This window comes from Mastomys coucha, unplaced genomic scaffold (assembly GCF_008632895.1).
Source record: "Mastomys coucha isolate ucsf_1 unplaced genomic scaffold, UCSF_Mcou_1 pScaffold4, whole genome shotgun sequence".
Taxonomy (NCBI): domain Eukaryota; kingdom Metazoa; phylum Chordata; class Mammalia; order Rodentia; family Muridae; genus Mastomys; species Mastomys coucha.
In genome coordinates, this window is record NW_022196910.1 from 5796528 (window position 1) to 5806472 (window position 9945).

General features: G+C 40.1%; 1 pseudogene; it reads left to right on the forward strand.

Annotated features, from left to right (window-relative positions):
- Positions 1-8339: 8339 nt before the first annotated feature.
- Positions 8340-9079, forward strand: LOC116076221 (annotated as a pseudogene).
- The last annotated feature ends 866 nt before the right edge of the window (positions 9080-9945 follow it).

Here is a 9945-nt window from a genome sequence, read left to right on the forward strand (position 1 = left end):
ATTTAACTCCTAGCTCCTACCACTGGAACCCTTGTATTTGCTATATCATCTCAAAGCACCTTCATGTGACAAAAACCCACACTGCTTATAAAAGGTGCTTCTATCATTTTATATTTCATAACTCTGCAAACTTAAGTGCTCCCGGTTTGCTTCTCCATTCTCTAGTTAAGTTACAAACCAGGACAGACAAGAGGTCATGAAGAAGGCATAACTGGGCTTTGTGAGCCAGTAGGATTTCAATCAGCATAGCTTTTGGAGAAACAGCCTCCTGCACAGACAGTTTTCAGCAAAACAACTATCTTTATCATAGGCGAACAAGGGCTGTATCATCATTTGGGTGTAGCTAGTATTTGGGATGAGGGTACACCATTGGCTCCTGCTGAGGCACGAGCTTCACATGTGTGGAGAGGATTTCCAGGTGCTTGCTGGATATCTCCTTATTACAGGACAAGAAGTTTAATGTGTAAGTTGGCCACCATTTTACATGACTACCACAGGGTGGCAGAGGTGAGTATCTCAAGGCTACCTGTACAGGGCCATACAGTCCATGAGTAGGATGAAAGTACTTCTGCTAATCTGAAAGGGAGATTCTTTTTTGGTTTTAGACATATCTTAACTGTCTTACTCAGGACAAGAACTTCATGTCATAGGGATTTCTAACCATACACAAAAACACATGACAATTTGGTAGAACAAATTAAGCATCTCTGATAACCCTATTTCAAATCATAAAAATAATCTACATTGGCTTTTCAAGCACATTTTATTTGATTAATATAAATAAACCATTTTATACTGTAGTATGATATTCTATGGTATAATAAATATGTAATATAATAATATAATATAATACAATTAATATATATCCTTCCCCTTTTATTTCCTAGATCCAAACCATTTCATGCAGCCAGAGAACTCTTTCAAATTCATGACAGAAATTGGTAATATGGTAATGTTCACAAGTTACATTACCATAACTATCAATCCAAGCTGATAATCTCAACCAGTAAAGTATGTGTCCAAAGCAGACATCTTAAATGTAAAGTAACTCCTCATACTAGCGAGTTTAGTATATTTTCTGCAAACCTTTCACAGGACAGAAGTCAAATGAAAGCTGTTTGAACTGAATCTTATCAAGTCTTACTCATATCTTCAACCATCTGTGTTCCAGGGACAACAGCTATCAACCAGATGGAAATCTTAATCTCTTCTGCAAGTGCAACAAAGAAAAAATATTTTATAAACTGGAAGAACATATTTATTAACCAAATATCTGGGTATTAGGAGGAGGACTGGAGCACATAATCTGCCCCAGGGTTAAGTTGGGGACCAGAAGAAAAGAAATCACTCTTGAATCAAAGGAATGAGATCAGCTTGAATTCAGTTTTCATGTAATTGAGGGAGAACCTTTTATCTCTACCCATGTAGGCAACAGGTCTGTCATTTGCCTTTGTGTATATGTGCTTTTCAGCTTTTAGTAGCAAGGTAAATTAGGGTTTTTATAATGAGTTTTCTAGCATTCTTTACCTACTTGTTTTATGCAGTATCTCAGTGTAACATTTGTGTAACATTTTTGTAAAGGTCTTGGGGAATTTAGTACTGAATCTTTCCAATCCTAGAATATTTTTAGTGGAAAACTATTTCTAGCTCAATCTATAGACTTGCTTAAGATCAAGTCTACTTTTTTAACACAAAAACTTTATTTCCTCATTCCTTTAGTCCATACATTTCCAATTTATTTGTCTTTTCAAACACCTCTATACAATAAAATATAGATTATTGACATCTATTATACTGTTTTACCTTCTGATTTATGGTCTTCATCAGTATCTGACTCTTCCATGTTGTATGTCAAGTATACTATGTAGAACTACATTCTAGGTGTAAATCTTCCAGCATGCTGTTAAAAGTCATAAACATCTGTTATTTCTTTTTAAGAGGAATCTTCAGAAGAATCTCATAGATTTCTCTGAAGATTCTTCTTAAAGGCATTTTTCTTTTTTATTTTTATTTTTTGCTTTTATTGGACATTTTATTTATTCACATTACAAATGTTATACACTTTCCCGGTCTCCCCTCTGGAAACCACCTATCCCATTCCCCTTCCCCCTGCTTCTATGAGAGTGTTCCCCTACCCACCCACCCGCTCCTGCTTCTTCATCCTGGTATTCCCCTATACTGGGTCATCAAGCTTTCACAGGACCAAGGGCCACTCCTCCCATTGATGCCAGACAAGGTCATCCTCTGCTACATATGCAGCTGGAGCCATGGGTTCCTCCACATGTACGTTTTGGTTGGTGGTTTAATCCCTGAGAGCTCTAGGGTGTATGGTTGGTAAATATTGAAGTTCTTCCTATGGGATTGCAAACCCCTTCAGCTCCTTCAGTCCTTTCTCTAACTCCTCCATTGGGGACCCTGTGCTCATGTTTGCCTGTGAGCATCTGCCTCTGTATTTGTCAGGTTCTGGCAGAGCCTTTCAGGAGACAGCTATATCAGACTCCTATCAGCAAGCACTTCTTGGCATCTGCACTAGTGCCTGAGTTTGGTGACTCTATATGGAATGGACTCCCAGGTGGGGCAGTCTCTGGATGGCCTTTCCTTTAGTCTCTGCTCCACACTTTGTTTCCATATTTCCTCCCATGAGTATTTTGTCCCCGCTTCTAAGAAGGACTGAAGCACCCACGCTTTGGTCTTCTTTCTTCTTGAGCTTCATGTGGTCTATGAATTGTATCTTGGGTATTCTGAGCTTCTGTGATAATATCCACTCAACAGTGAGTGTATACAATGTGTGTTCTTTTGTGACTGGGTTATCTCACTCAGGGTGATATTTTCTAGTTCCATCCATTTGCCTAAGAATTTCATGAAGTCGTTGTTTTTAATAGCTGAGTAGTACTCCACTGTGTAGATGTACCACATTTTCTGTATCCATTCATCTGTTGAAAGACATCTGGGTTGTTTCCAGCTTCTGGCTATTATAAATAAGGCTGCTATGAACATAGTGGAGCATGTGTCCTTATTACATGTTGGAGCATCTTCTGGGTATATGCCCAGGAGTGGTATAGCTGGGTCCTTAGGTAGTACTATGTCCAATTTTCTGTGGAACCGCCAGGCTGACTTCTCTCAAGGTTTTGCTCTTGCATTTTTCCTACCCCCATTCTCTCTTACAACAATTATCTATCTCAATTCCTGCCTTATTTTTACTTATATTGAAGCTCTTTGGAAGGACATCTCATTCATAATCTCTCTTTCAAGGCCCCTGTTCTGTTAGCCTCTTGATAGTACATTATTGTTCTTCATGAATGCTCTTTCATATCAAGGCTGGGTCGTGATTTCAAGGCACTTTTTTCTGACAAACTTCTCAAAGAGTAATTATGTGCATTCCTCCTTTCCTGTCCCAACTACTGCCACTTCATTATTATAAGTAACAGTCACTTAGAGAAAGTCATTTTAGAACAGGAAATGAGAAGGTAATGCCTAGCTTCACAGAACAAACAGATATTGGCTGTTCTTAGTCTTTACAAACAGAGACAACCTATCAGTCATGATAAATTGAGCCTCAGCAGTATCTACCATCTTACACTAACTCTTACTTCATTAAGGACTACATTAGTTGGCCCTGTGTGTTTATAAAGTCCCCATTAGGGACTATTTTAGCAAACATGTGCATTGATTTGCTGAGCTAAAAATGAAGTTTCCTTTTTGTAGCATTGCTGCTCATTTACAAAGCTGTGGTCTCCAAGGAACTGTGAGGGGATATGCAAAAATAGTGATGTTATATTCATACCTGTTTCTAAAGCATCCATTCTGCAGTCTATGGATCAAGGAGACATTCTAATGTCCATGCTGTATGTTTAAGAATTACTGATCATTGTTTCTTCAATGACACAGACTGTAACTTCTCCAGCACACCTGGACAAGAAACACTGGAATATCTGCAATGATTTGGCATTGTAAATGGTAATAACAAACTTTGAGACACTAGAAATGGTGGAATCAATGTTAAGTACCATTTGAAAAAAAAGAGGATTTTTTTTTTTGATGGTTTGCATGAGAAAATTGTCCCATAGTTTGTTGAATAGAGGGTTTCCAGCTACACTGTTTGAGGATGTTTAGAAGGTATGGCCTTGCTGTAGGAAACACATCACAGAGGGAAGGGGTTTGAGAACCTCGGGCTTCAGCTGACTCCGAGCTTCCTGTTTCCTGGTTGCATTGGAAGATGTGAACTATCAGCATCTCTCCCTGCCATGACAGACCTGTATGCAGGCATGGTAAGCCCAAATAAACTCTGCCTCTTGTTGTAGCCTGGATATGGTACTTTATTATAGCAGCAGAAAAATAATTAAGACATATTTCCATAAAAAACTAGTTTGAGATTTAAGATACTAATTCAAGAAAGATTTTGAGAGTATTGCTGATAATGTGAAAACTAGAAATAAATGTGGAGTCAAATATGTGATGAGACTGCAGATACCTCCTGACAGCATTAGAAGAGTTAGGAAGGTGCCTTATGAATAAGAAAAAAGGTTCTTTTGTCCATGGGAGTTCAAATGCCTTGTGCCCATTGTCATGTGACAGCACAGGGCTTATCATATGGATCATGTAGTTAGGAATGCAGCAATAAGTTATGAGAGGATCCACCCTACTTGTGAAGGAATTCTAATACAAAAAAGTGCTGCCACCCAGTATCCTGTACTACAGAGAGGTCTTCCAGAAGGAGTGTTGAATTGTAGTAACATCACAGTTTTCTTATTCTAAAGTATAACCACAAGCACTCAGATCCCCAAAACCTCACTGATCAGTAATCTGGAAAAGATAGATTCAAACTGTCCATGGCTTATTATTGCTAAGCAGGACTTAGTGTCTGTATTAAAAAAATAGGCCGGGCGGTGGTGGCGCATGCCTTTAACCCCAGCACTTGGGAGGCAGAGGCAGGCGGATTTCTGAGTTCGAGGCCAGCCTGGTCTACAGAGTGAGTTCCAGGACAGCCAAGGCTACACAGAGAAACCCTGTCTCAAAAAAAAAAAACAAAAAAAAATAAATAAATTAAAATAAATAAATAAATAAATAAATAAATAAATAAATAAATAAATTTAAGGTCTGTGTTTTCATTTTTGCCTAAGTGTCACTCAGCAAACTATTCCACATTATATGTGTGCCTGTGTGTGTGTGTGTGTGTGTGTGTGTGTGTGTGTGTGTGTGTGTGTTTAAGAATACTACTTTATAAGTATAGGTGATTTGGCTGCATGCATATCTATGTACCATGAGCAAGCCTGGTGCCCCAGGAGGCCAAGAAAAAGCATTAGATCTCCTAGAACTAGAGTATAACTATGTATCCTTTCTTTCTCAGTGCATTTAAATGTATAAGAAGGGACTGGAGAGATGACTCAGAGGTTAAGAGTACTGGCTGCTCTTCAGAGGACCGGAGTTTGATTCCTAGCAACCACATGGCAGCTTAAAATCATCTGGAAGTCCAGTCCAGGGAATCTGATGCCCTCTTCTGACCTCTGCATGCACCAGGAACAAAGTTGGTGCATACACATGCAGACAGAATACTCATGCATAGATAAACAAACAAGCAAATAGATTTTATTTACTTATTTATTTGTTCACTTTACATCCCAATATCAACTCACCTCTTCCCAGTACTCCCTCACACAGATCCTCCCCTCCCTTTCTCCTCTGAGAAGAAGAAGAAGAAGCCCTCCTCTGGGTATCACCCCCTCCCACCCTCCATACTGCTCCAGTGCCCTGACACATCACATTACTACAGGACTAGGCATATCCTCTCCTACTGAGGCCAGGTAGGGAACTGAGATTCACAAGCAAATAACAGATGCAGGGAAAGTCCCAGCTCCAGTTCCTGGGGGACTCACAGGAAGACCAAGCTGCTCATCTGCTGCAAATGCATAGGAGGCCCACATCCAGCCTGTGTTCACCTTTTGTTTGCTGGTTCAGTCTCTGGAGTCCAGGTTAGGTGATTCTGTTGCTCTTCCTGTGAAGTCCATATCCTATTCAGGTCCCTCAATTCTCCCCCCCGCAACTCTTCCATAGACCCCCTCAAGATCCATTTAATGTTCAGCTATGGTTTTCTGTACCTCTTTCCATTGACTGGAGCCTGGAGCCTCGCAGAGTACAGTTATGCTTGGCTCCTGTCTGGAAGAATAACAGAATGTCAGTACTAGTGCCAGGGATTGGTTCTTGCTCATGGGATGGGTCTCAACCAGTCATTGGTTGGCTGTTCCCTCTGCCTCTGCTCTATCTTTGTCCTTGCACATCTTGTAGTGAGAACACATTATGGGTCAAAAGTTTTGTGGGTGGGTCGCTATCCTTATCTTTCCACCGGGAGTTCTGTCAGGATGTGGGAAGTGGCTACTTCAGGATTCATATCCCCTACTGCTAGGAGACTGAGCTAGAGTCACTACCAATAGACAGCCTGAGGCCTACCCACATCCCAGGTCTTTGGCATGTCCACTGACAATTTCCAATCTCTCTCTCCTACTCACCCTACAACTGATCCCCCACTGCGCACTCCCCTCCCCATCCCCTCCTGAGATTCAACCATCCTCACTCGGGCTTTCCTTGTTATTTGGCTTTGTTGGGTCTGTAGATTTAGTGTGCTTATTCTGTACTCTATGGCTAATACCACTTCTAAGTGAGGACACACCATGCATGCCCTTCTGGGTCTGGGTTATCTCACTCAGGATGATGATATTTTCTAGCTCAATCCACTTGCCTGCAAAATTCATGATGTCATTGTATTTAATAGCTGAGTAGTTTTCCGTGTAAACGAACCACATTTTCTTTATCTGTACTTCAGTTGAGGGACATCTAGGTTGCTTCCAGCTTCTGGCTATTACAAATAAGCTTGCTATGAACATAGTTGAGCATAGTTGTCTGTTGCAGTAAATAGTTAATCTGCTTTAAACTCCCTGGCTGGTATAAGTGCATCTCACTACTGCCCCAGTGTTCTGGATTCCTGAGAGAAAGACACACATACACAACCTTATATTTTAAATACCTTAAACATCTCAGTGCTGAGCCGCTTACATGCTTACTGTCTCTCTCTCTCTCCTGTACCTTTCCAGAGTGGTCGGTCTCCTCCACACTCATCATGTTGGAATCTCCTCTTTCTCCCCCTCAGTCCCTTCCTAGGAATACTAAAATTCCCTGCTTTGTTTCCCTGCCCAGCCATTGGCAGCTGATAACTTTATTGACCAGTCGAAAACTAACTAAAGACAGGCTTCCTTTAGTCCTACATGTGGGACACTGCAAACAGAATTTGAGGTAACATAAGTCACATAAGAACACAACTGCTACATTTCCCCCCTTTTTGTCCATTAAAAAGACCTTTTCTTTCAGATATACACTGAACATAATTATAACAGTTATATAAACTATGAGGTATGTATATACTAATAGCACCTAGTCTATCAATTTTATCAATTTAGATATATTATTCTATTATCTATCCTAACTTAAAGAGTCTATAATTCTATGCCTGGATTATGTTTTGATTTTAACTTGTATTACCATCTGAAAACCATCCTTTCAAATATAGATCTGCTTTATGCTAAACAATGTAAGTTTGATTATAAGACTATAAGTACTCTTCAACCCTGTCAGAGATCCGAGAATGAATATTTACCTGAATATGAAGGAAGTACAAGGACCTAGCTTCCAAAATTATAAATTTAAATAGACAGCTGGCTGCCTGGACAGTCCCTTAATTTCTTATAACATTGGAGCACCTGTCCTCAGCCTCTGGCCCAGAACCATCTGGCAGGCCTTATGTGAAGCAGGAACTATGAAGAACTAGCTTACCATGTCTTGGCAGAGTTAAGCTGTTGACTATCCAGTATGTGTGTCTTTTCCTGGACAGTATTTTTTTATCTGTAGATAAATTAGGGCAATTCTTGGCCAATGGCTACCGTGCCACAATAAGCAACTCTACCTGGAGATAATGATATTCAATATCTTCTTTAAACTGTGAAAGGAGTACTGTCAAGAGCATATATGTCTCATAGTTAAAAATCTAATAATAATGAAATTATTACAGATGCCATATTTTGTGGATTTATGATGTTTTTGAAGTCTATTTATATAAAACCTATCTTAACTGTTAAACCTTGACCACTCTTAGCTACTTCTGTTTGAATAGTATTGAAAACATTTTATTATAATTAAGTCAGATTCTAATATAAGCATGAGTTTACTATCTGGTCTTTAACTTGCCTTACTTAATCATCCTAAACAGTAATTTAGTAAGGCAAGTTATAGAAGGCAGCTATAGAAGGGCCGGATTAAAGCCTTGTATTCTGGCCAGCTGCCTGTAGGGAGAAATGGCGGTGGTCACCTTGATCCAAACACTGGCGCAGACTACTTAACAAACAGCAACCAACTGTGCCTCTCGGGGTTCTAGCCTTTATATCCACTGAAAAGTCCCTAGAATTCGAAGCATCATACACTTGTAGAAATTATAGCTGCTGTAGACAATCTGAAGCAGCCCCATATTCTATATCTGGGATTAAAGTGAAAATTTGTTCCCATACTATTTCTGTATTTTCTCAAAGAAACGGACTTCTCACTAGAGGAGTCTTTAGATGTAGGTTTTCTCGGGACTTGACAGGTACTGTCAAAGCACAGTCTGCTGTCTCCTTTGCCCAGTGTGACATCATTCAGATGCTTCTACAGAGGTGACAGCCCAACAGATTCTCAAAAAGACATAATTGAAATCCCATCGCCTCGGTGGCAGGAGAGAACTGATGAATCCATAGAAACCAAAAGAGCCCGCTTACTCTATGAGAGCAGAAAGAGGGGGATGCGGAGAACTGCATCGTCCTTAGCCTATTTGCTAAAGAATATCTGCAACATGTCAGAGAAGCAGCTGAACCTCGACTGCCTGATGAACAAGCCTAGCAATGGCTGGGATATTTACTACTGGGCCATAGAAGAAAAACCAGCCCCAGAAATATTTGAAAATGAAGTCATGGAACTGCTGAGAGAATTCGCCAAAAACAAAAACATGGAACAGAGACTGCGTGCCCCAGATCTGAAATATCTCTTGGAAAAGCCTCATTAAGCTGGGTGCCACTGTCTGTCATGGTGGTCAGTATATGGATAGAAACTGCTTCTGGCACTGACCTTGGCCTCCTGCTTCTCCTTAGACACTTGAACATATCCCAGAACAGACAAATAATGTGTAAGATGACTCATTCTAACCTGTGCTTGTCTGTACAACACAGGTCAGACTCTTTAGCTGGCTAAGCGTTGTGCTGCAGATCTGCCACAAGAGGGCACTATAGGGGAAGCGATTCCATTGCCTCAGTCCCAACAGTACAAAAGACACTGCCACTGAAGGAAGAGCTGACCCTATCCTCCATCCAGTGACCCTGGGCTTTGTTAAAACTGCCCCCCTTCCAACCTGATACATTCTATAATATATAAATCTGACACCCAAAATTTTAGTACAGTTAAGATATTCCTATGGATTATGTACAGTACATAGATCAGTTAAGGGTGAATTTTTGGTTTGTTGTTTGATCAAGTGAAAGACAACTATCCTTTTATGAGTTCATTTGTTCAATTACCAATTATAATAAATAAATCTTTATTCATGCCATATGAAGAATGGCATGATGAATTTTAAGAATTCCATAACCAATAAGATTTATTGTCTAATGTTAGCTGACATTTTGGCTAGAGACATTTTTATATCTAAGCCAGTTACTGGGATGTTCCGATGTAGAGGAATCAGCATTCAAATTACCTGTCCTGTTTGATGTTCTCGAATTTTTCTTTTCTGTAGCCAAGATCTTCAGGGGGTCTTCCCCAGTCATATCTGATCTCTATCACTCTGCAAGCAGTCCAAAGTCTTTTCTTCTTTCCCATTAACACAAATACAGGGCCTCTATCCCCAAATAGCATGTCCCTGGTCCAGTAAGTCGA